The sequence below is a fragment of the Lissotriton vulgaris genome, chromosome 7, assembly GCF_964263255.1.
Source record: "Lissotriton vulgaris chromosome 7, aLisVul1.2, whole genome shotgun sequence".
NCBI classification, from domain to species: Eukaryota; Metazoa; Chordata; class Amphibia; order Caudata; family Salamandridae; genus Lissotriton; species Lissotriton vulgaris.
This window is the reverse complement of record NC_141695.1, coordinates 1,419,016,850-1,419,026,667: the sequence shown is the minus strand read 5'-3', so window position 1 is coordinate 1,419,026,667 and position 9,818 is coordinate 1,419,016,850.

The window sequence follows — 9,818 nt, the reverse complement described above, 5'->3', positions numbered from 1 at the left end:
AAAAGCTCATTCTGCGTACATTTTTGGCATACATTTGCTCCTGCCGGGTCAGCTGAGCAGCAAATTTCTATTTAACCACCTGCTATCATGAGAGACCTCAGGCCTGCATGTTTTGAGCCCAGTACTGAGCATAAAAAGCGTTTCCAACCCCACTTACAAGTAAAACTAGCTAAAATGTGCCTGGCTGCTATTCACTGAAAAGCTCATTCTGCTTACATTTTTGGCATACGGTTGCTCCTGCTGGGTCAGCTGAGCAGCAAATTTCTATTTAACCACCTGCTATCATGAGAGACCTCAGAGCTGCATCTTTTGAGCCCAGTACTGAGCCTGAAAAGCATTTCCAACCCCACTTAAAAGTAAAACTAGCTAAAATGTGCCTGGCTGCTATTCACTGAAAAGCTCATTCTGTGTACATTTTTGGCATACATTTGCTCCTGCCGGGTCAGCTGAGCAGCGAATTTCTATTTAACCACCTGCTATCATGAGAGACCTCAAGGCTGCATGTTTTGAGCCCAGTACTGAGCCCGAAAAGCGTTTCCAACCCCACTTACAAGTAAAACTAGCTAAAATGTGCCTGGCTGCTCTTCACTGAAAAGCTCATTCTGCTTACATTTTTGGCATACGTTTGCTCCTACAGGGTCAGCTGAGCAGCGAATTTCTATTTAACCACCTGCTATCATGAGAGACCTCAAGGCTGCATGTTTTGAGCCCAGTACTGAGCCTGAAAAGCGTTTCCAACTCCACTTACAAGTAAAACTAGCTAAAATTTGCCTGGCTGTTCTTCACTGAAAAGCTCATTCTGAGTACATTTTTGGCATACGTTTGCTCCTACAGGGTCAGCTGATCAGCGAATTTCTATTTAACCACCTGCTATCATGAGAGACCTCAAGGCTGCATGTTTTGAGCCCAGTACTGAGCCCGAAAAGCGTTTCCAACCCCACTTACAAGTAAAACTAGCTAAAATGTGCCTGGCTGCTCTTCACTGAAAATCTCATTCTGCGTACATTTTTGGCATACGTTTGCTCCTACAGAGTCAGCTGATCAGCGAATTTCTATTTAACCACCTGCTATCATGAGAGACCTCAAGGCTGCATGTTTTGAGCCCAGTACTGAGCCCGAAAAGCGTTTCCAACCCCACTTACAAGTAAAACTAGCTAAAATGTGCCTGGCTGCTCTTCACTGAAAAGCTCATTCTGCGTACATTTTTGGCATACGTTTGCTCCTACAGGGTCAGCTGATCAGCGAATTTCTATTTAACCACCTGCTATCATGAGAGACCTCAGGGCTGCATGTTTTGAGCCCAGTACTGAGCCTGAAAAGCGTTTCCAACCCCACTTACAAGTAAAACTAGCTAAAATGTGCCTGGCTGCTTTTCACTGAAAAGCTCATTCTGCGTACATTTTTGGCATACATTTGCTCCTGCCGGGTCAGCTGAGCAGCGAATTTCTATTTAACCACCTGCTATCATGAGAGACCTCAGGGCTGCATGTTTTGAGCCCAGTACTGATCCTGAAAAGCGTTTCCAACTCCACTTACAAGTAAAACTAGCTAAAATGTGCGTGGCTGCTCTTCACTAAAAAGCTCATTCTGCGTACATTTTTGGCATACGTTTGCTCCTGTCGGGTCAGCTGAGCAGCGAATTTCTATTTAACCACCTGCTATCATGAGAGACCTCAAGGCTGCATGTTTCGAGCCCAGTACTGAGCCCGAAAAGCGTTTCCAACCCCACTTACAAGTAAAACTAGCTAAAATGTGCCTGGCTGCTCTTCACTGAAAATCTCATTCTCCGTACATTTTTGGCATACGTTTGCTCCTACAGGGTCAGCTGATCAGCGAATTTCTATTTAACCACCTGCTATCATGAGAGACCTCAGGGCTGCATGTTTTGAGCCCAGTACTGATCCTGAAAAGAGTTTCAGACCCCACTTACAAGTAAAACTAGCTAAAATGTGCCTGGCTGCTATTCACTGAAAAGCTCATTCTGCTTACATTTTTGGCATACGTTTGCTCCTACAGGGTCAGCTGAGCAGCGAATTTCTATTTAACCACCTGCTATCATGAGAGACCTCAAGGCTGCATGTTTTGAGCCCAGTACTGAGCCTGAAAAGCGTTTCCAACTCCACTTACAAGTAAAACTAGCTAAAATTTGCCTGGCTGCTCTTCACTGAAAAGCTCATTCTGCGTACATTTTTGGCATACGTTTGCTCCTACAGGGTCAGCTGATCAGCGAATTTCTATTTAACCACCTGCTATCATGAGAGACCTCAAGGCTGCATGTTTTGAGCCCAGTACTGAGCCCGAAAAGCGTTTCCAACCCCACTTACAAGTAAAACTAGCTAAAATGTGCCTGGCTGCTCTTCACTGAAAATCTCATTCTGCGTACATTTTTGGCATACGTTTGCTCCTACAGGGTCAGCTGATCAGCGAATTTCTATTTAACCACCTGCTATCATGAGAGACCTCAAGGCTGCATGTTTTGAGCCCAGTACTGAGCCCGAAAAGCGTTTCCAACCCCACTTACAAGTAAAACTAGCTAAAATGTGCCTGGCTGCTTTTCACTGAAAAGCTCATTCTGCTTACATTTTTGGCATACGGTTGCTCCTACAGGGTCAGCTGAGCAGCGAATTTCTATTTAACCACCTGCTATCATGAGAGACCTCAGGGCTGCATGTTTTGAGCCCAGTACTGATCCTGAAAAGGGTTTCCAACCCCACTTACAAGTAAAACTAGCTAAATTGTGCCTGGCTGCTATTCACTGAAAAGCTCGTTCTGCTTACATTTTTGGCATACGGTTGCTCCTACAGGGTCAGCTGAGCATCGAATTTCTATTTAACCACCTGCTATCATGAGAGACCTCAGGGCTGCATGTTTTGAGCGCAGTACTGATCCTGAAAAGAGTTTCAAACCCCACTTACAAGTAAAACTAGCTAAAATGTGCCTGGCTGCTTTTCACTGAAAAGCTCATTCTGCGTACATTTTTGGCATACATTTGCTCCTGCCGGGTCAGCTGAGCAGCGAATTTCTATTTAACCACCTGCTATCATGAGAGACCTCAGGGCTGCATGTTTTGAGCAAAGTACTGATCCTGAAAAGCATTTCCAAATCCACTTACAAGTAAAACTAGCTAAAATGTGCGTGGCTGCTCTTCACTAAAAAGATCATTCTGCGTACATTTTTGGCATACGTTTGCTCCTGCCGGGTCAGCTGAGCAGCGAATTTCTATTTAACCACCTGCTATCATGAGAGACCTCAGGGCTGCATGTTTTGAGCCCAGTACTGATCCTGAAAAGCGTTTCCAACCCCACTTACAAGTAAAACTAGCTAAAATGTGCCTGGCTGCTATTCACTGAAAAGCTCATTCTGCGTACATTTTTGGCATATGTTTGCTCCTGCCGGGTCAGCTGAGCAGCAAATTTCTATTTAACCACCTGCTATCATGAGAGACCTCAGAGCTGCATCTTTTGAGCCCAGTACTGAGCCTGAAAAGCATTTCCAACCCCACTTAAAAGTAAAACTAGCTATAATGTGCCTGGCTGCTATTCACTGAAAAGCTCATTCTGCTCACATTTTTGGCATACGTTTGCTCCTGTCGGGTCAGCTGAGCAGCGAATTTCTATTTAACCACCTGCTATCATGAGAGACCTCAAGGCTGCATGTTTTGAGCCCAGTACTGATCCTGAAAAGCGTTTCCAACCCCACTTACAAGTAAAACTAGCTAAAATGTGCCTGGCTGCTTTTCACTGAAAAGCTCATTCTGCGTACATTTTTGGCATACATTTGCTCCTGCCGGGTCAGCTGAGCAGCAAATTTCTATTTAACCACCTGCTATCATGAGAGACCTCAGGCCTGCATGTTTTGAGCCCAGTACTGAGCATAAAAAGCGTTTCCAACCCCACTTACAAGTAAAACTAGCTAAAATGTGCCTGGCTGCTATTCACTGAAAAGCTCATTCTGCTTACATTTTTGGCATACGGTTGCTCCTGCCGGGTCAGCTGAGCAGCAAATTTCTATTTAACCACCTGCTATCATGAGAGACCTCAGAGCTGCATCTTTTGAGCCCAGTACTGAGCCTGAAAAGCATTTCCAACCCCACCTAAAAGTAAAACTAGCTAAAATGTGCCTGGCTGCTATTCACTGAAAAGCTCATTCTGCGTACATTTTTGGCATATGTTTGCTCCTGCCGGGTCAGCTGAGCAGCAAATTTCTATTTAACCACCTGCTATCATGAGAGACCTCAGAGCTGCATCTTTTGAGCCCAGTACTGAGCCTGAAAAGCATTTCCAACCCCACTTAAAAGTAAAACTAGCTATAATGTGCCTGGCTGCTATTCACTGAAAAGCTCATTCTGCTCACATTTTTGGCATACGTTTGCTCCTGTCGGGTCAGCTGAGCAGCGAATTTCTATTTAACCACCTGCTATCATGAGAGACCTCAAGGCTGCATGTTTTGAGCCCAGTACTGATCCTGAAAAGCGTTTCCAACCCCACTTACAAGTAAAACTAGCTAAAATGTGCCTGGCTGCTTTTCACTGAAAAGCTCATTCTGCGTACATTTTTGGCATACATTTGCTCCTGCCGGGTCAGCTGAGCAGCAAATTTCTATTTAACCACCTGCTATCATGAGAGACCTCAGGCCTGCATGTTTTGAGCACAGTACTGAGCATAAAAAGCGTTTCCAACCCCACTTACAAGTAAAACTAGCTAAAATGTGCCTGGCTGCTATTCACTGAAAAGCTCATTCTGCTTACATTTTTGGCATACGGTTGCTCCTGCCGGGTCAGCTGAGCAGCAAATTTCTATTTAACCACCTGCTATCATGAGAGACCTCAGAGCTGCATCTTTTGAGCCCAGTACTGAGCCTGAAAAGCATTTCCAACCCCACTTAAAAGTAAAACTAGCTAAAATGTGCCTGGCTGCTATTCACTGAAAAGCTCATTCTGTGTACATTTTTGGCATACATTTGCTCCTGCCGGGTCAGCTGAGCAGCGAATTTCTATTTAACCACCTGCTATCATGAGAGACCTCAAGGCTGCATGTTTTGAGCCCAGTACTGATCCTGAAAAGCGTTTCCAACCCCACTTACAAGTAAAACTAGCTAAAATGTGCCTGGCTGCTATTCACTGAAAAGCTCAATCTGTGTACATTTTTGGCATACGTTTGCTCCTGCTGGGTCAGCCAAGTGGCAAATTTATACTTAACCACCTGCTATCAGGAGAGACCTCAGAGCTGCATCTTTTGAGCCCAGTACTGAGCCTGAAAAGCATTTCCAACCCCACTTAAAAGTAAAACTAGCTATAATGTGCCTGGCTGCTATTCACTGAAAAGCTCATTCTGCTTACATTTTTGGCATACGTTTGCTCCTGCCGGGTCAGCTGAGCAGCGAATTTCTATTTAACCACCTGCTATCATGAGAGACCTCAGGGCTGCATGTTTTGAGCCCAGTACTGATCCTGAAAATAGTTTCAAACCCCACTTACAAGTAAAACTAGCTAAAAAGTGCCTGGCTGCTATTCACTGAAAAGCTCATTCTGCTTACATTTTTGGCATACGTTTGCTCCTACAGGGTCAGCTGAGCAGCAAATTTCTATTTAACCACCTGCTATCATGAGAGACCTCAGAGCTGCATCTTTTGAGCCCAGTACTGAGCCTGAAAAGCATTTCCAACCCCACTTAAAGTAAAACTAGCTATAATGTGCCTGGCTGCTATTCACTGAAAAGCTCATTCTGCTTACATTTTTGGCATACGTTTGCTCCTGTCGGGTCAGCTGAGCAGCGAATTTCTATTTAACCACCTGCTATCATGAGAGACCTCAAGGCTGCATGTTTTGAGCCCAGTACTGAGCCCGAAAAGCGTTTCCAACCCCACTTACAAGTAAAACTAGCTAAAATGTGCCTGGCTGCTCTTCACTGAAAATCTCATTCTGCGTACATTTTTGGCATACGTTTGCTCCTACAGGGTCAGCTGAGGAGCGAATTTCTATTTAACCACCTGCTATCATGAGAGACCTCAGGGCTGCATGTTTTGAGCCCAGTACTGATCCTGAAAATAGTTTCAAACCCCACTTACAAGTAAAACTAGCTAAAATGTGCCTGGCTGCTGTTCACTGAAAAGCTCATTCTGCTTACATTTTTGGCATACGGTTGCTCCTACAGGGTCAGCTGAGCAGCGAATTTCTATTTAACCACCTGCTATCATGAGAGACCTCAGGGCTGCATGTTTTGAGCCCAGTACTGATCCTGAAAAGCTTTTCCAACTCCACTTACAAGTAAAACTAGCTAAAATGTGCCTGGCTGCTCTTCACTGAAAAGCTCATTCTGCGTTCATTTTTGGCATACATTTGCTCCTGCCGGGTCAGCTGAGCAGCGAATTTCTATTTAACCACCTGCTATCATGAGAGACCTCAGGCCTGCATGTTTTGAGCCCAATACTGAGCATAAAAAGCGTTTCCAACCCCACTTACAAGTAAAACTAGCTAAAATGTGCCTGGCTGCTATTCACTGAAAAGCTCATTCTGCGTACATTTTTGGCATATGTTTGCTCCTGCCGGGTCAGCTGAGCAGCAAATTTCTATTTAACCACCTGCTATCATGAGAGACCTCAGAGCTGCATCTTTTGAGCCCAGTACTGAGCCTGAAAAGCATTTCCAACCCCACTTAAAAGTAAAACTAGCTATAATGTGCCTGGCTGCTATTCACTGAAAAGCTCATTCTGCTTACATTTTTGGCATACGTTTGCTCCTGTCGGGTCAGCTGAGCAGCGAATTTCTATTTAATCACCTGCTATCATGAGAGACCTCAAGGCTGCATGTTTTGAGCCCAGTACTGAGCCCGAAAAGCGTTTCCAACCCCACTTACAAGTAAAACTAGCTAAAATGTGCCTGGCTGCTCTTCACTAAAAATCTCATTCTGCGTACATTTTTGGCATACGTTTGCTCCTACAGGGTCAGCTGATCAGCGAATTTCTATTTAACCACCTGCTATCATGAGAGACCTCAGGGCTGCATGTTTTGAGCCCAGTACTGATCCTGAAAAGAGTTTCAGACCCCACTTACATGTAAAACTAGCAAAAATGTGCCTGGCTGCTATTCACTGAAAAGCTCATTCTGCTTACATTTTTGGCATATGTTTGCTCCTACAGGGTCAGCTGAGCAGCGAATTTCTATTTAACCACCTGCTATCATGAGAGACCTCAAGGCTGCATGTTTTGAGCCCAGTACTGAGCCTGAAAAGCGTTTCCAACTCCACTTACAAGTAAAACTAGCTAAAATTTGCCTGGCTGCTCTTCACTGAAAAGCTCATTCTGCGTACATTTTTGGCATACGTTTGCTCCTACAGGGTCAGCTGATCAGCGAATTTCTATTTAACCACCTGCTATCATGAGAGACCTCAAGGCTGCATGTTTTGAGCCCAGTACTGAGCCCGAAAAGCGTTTCCAACCCCACTTACAAGTAAAACTAGCTAAAATGTGCCTGGCTGCTCTTCACTGAAAATCTCATTCTGCGTACATTTTTGGCATACGTTTGCTCCTACAGGGTCAGCTGATCAGCGAATTTCTATTTAACCACCTGCTATCATGAGAGACCTCAAGGCTGCATGTTTTGAGCCCAGTACTGAACCCGAAAAGCGTTTCCAACCCCACTTACAAGTAAAACTAGCTAAAATGTGCCTGGCTGCTTTTCACTGAAAAGCTCATTCTGCTTACATTTTTGGCATACGGTTGCTCCTACAGGGTCAGCTGAGCAGCGAATTTCTATTTAACCACCTGCTATCATGAGAGACCTCAGGGCTGCATGTTTTGAGCCCAGTACTGATCCTGAAAAGCGTTTCCAACCCCACTTACAAGTAAAACTAGCTAAATTGTGCCTGGCTGCTATTCACTGAAAAGCTCGTTCTGCTTACATTTTTGGCATACGGTTGCTCCTACAGGGTCAGCTGAGCATCGAATTTCTATTTAACCACCTGCTATCATGAGAGACCTCAGGGCTGCATGTTTTGAGCGCAGTACTGATCCTGAAAAGAGTTTCAAACCCCACTTACAAGTAAAACTAGCTAAAATGTGCCTGGCTGCTTTTCACTGAAAAGCTCATTCTGCGTACATTTTTGGCATACATTTGCTCCTGCCGGGTCAGCTGAGCAGCGAATTTCTATTTAACCACCTGCTATCATGAGAGACCTCAGGGCTGCATGTTTTGAGCAAAGTACTGATCCTGAAAAGCGTTTCCAAATCCACTTACAAGTAAAACTAGCTAAAATGTGCGTGGCTGCTCTTCACTAAAAAGATCATTCTGCGTACATTTTTGGCATACGTTTGCTCCTGCCGGGTCAGCTGAGCAGCGAATTTCTATTTAACCACCTGCTATCATGAGAGACCTCAGGGCTGCATGTTTTGAGCCCAGTACTGATCCTAAAAAGCGTTTCCAACCCCACTTACAAGTAAAACTAGCTAAAATGTGCCTGGCTGCTATTCACTGAAAAGCTCATTCTGCGTACATTTTTGGCATATGTTTGCTCCTGCCGGGTCAGCTGAGCAGCAAATTTCTATTTAACCACCTGCTATCATGAGAGACCTCAGAGCTGCATCTTTTGAGCCCAGTACTGAGCCTGAAAAGCATTTCCAACCCCACTTAAAAGTAAAACTAGCTATAATGTGCCTGGCTGCTATTCACTGAAAAGCTCATGCTGCTTACATGTTTGGCATACGTTTGCTCCTGTCGGGTCAGCTGAGCAGCGAATTTCTATTTAACCACCTGCTATCATGAGAGACCTCAAGGCTGCATGTTTTGAGCCCAGTACTGAGCCCGAAAAGCGTTTCCAACCCCACTTACAAGTAAAACTAGCTAAAATGTGCCTGGCTGCTCTTCACTGAAAATCTCATTCTGCGTACATTTTTGGCATACGTTTGCTCCTACAGGGTCAGCTGAGCAGCGAATTTCTATTTAACCACCTGCTATCATGAGAGACCTCAGGGCTGCATGTTTTGAGCCTAGTACTGATCCTGAAAATAGTTTCAAACCCCACTTACAAGTAAAACTAGCTAAAATGTGCCTGGCTGCTATTCACTGAAAAGCTCATTCTGCTTACATTTTTGGCATACGGTTGCTCCTACAGGGTCAGCTGAGCAGCGAATTTCTATTTAACCACCTGCTATCATGAGAGACCTCAGGGCTGCATGTTTTGAGCCCAGTACTGATCCTGAAAAGCTTTTCCAACTCCACTTACAAGTAAAACTAGCTAAAATGTGCCTGGCTGCTCTTCACTGAAAAGCTCATTCTGCGTACATTTTTGGCATACATTTGCTCCTGCCGGGTCAGCTGAGCAGCGAATTTCTATTTAACCACCTGCTATCATGAGAGACCTCAGGCCTGCATGTTTTGAGCCCAATACTGAGCATAAAAAGCGTTTCCAACCCCACTTACAAGTAAAACTAGCTAAAATGTGCCTGGCTGCTATTCACTGAAAAGCTCATTCTGCGTACATTTTTGGCATATGTTTGCTCCTGCCGGGTCAGCTGAGCAGCAAATTTCTATTTAACCACCTGCTATCATGAGAGACCTCAGAGCTGCATCTTTTGAGCCCAGTACTGAGCCTGAAAAGCATTTCCAACCCCACTTAAAAGTAAAACTAGCTATAATGTGCCTGGCTGCTATTCACTGAAAAGCTCATTCTGCTTACATTTTTGGCATACGTTTGCTCCTGTCGGGTCAGCTGAGCAGCGAATTTCTATTTAACCACCTGCTATCATGAGAGACCTCAAGGCTGCATGTTTTGAGCCCAGTACTGAGCCCGAAAAGCGTTTCCAACCCCACTTACAAGTAAAAC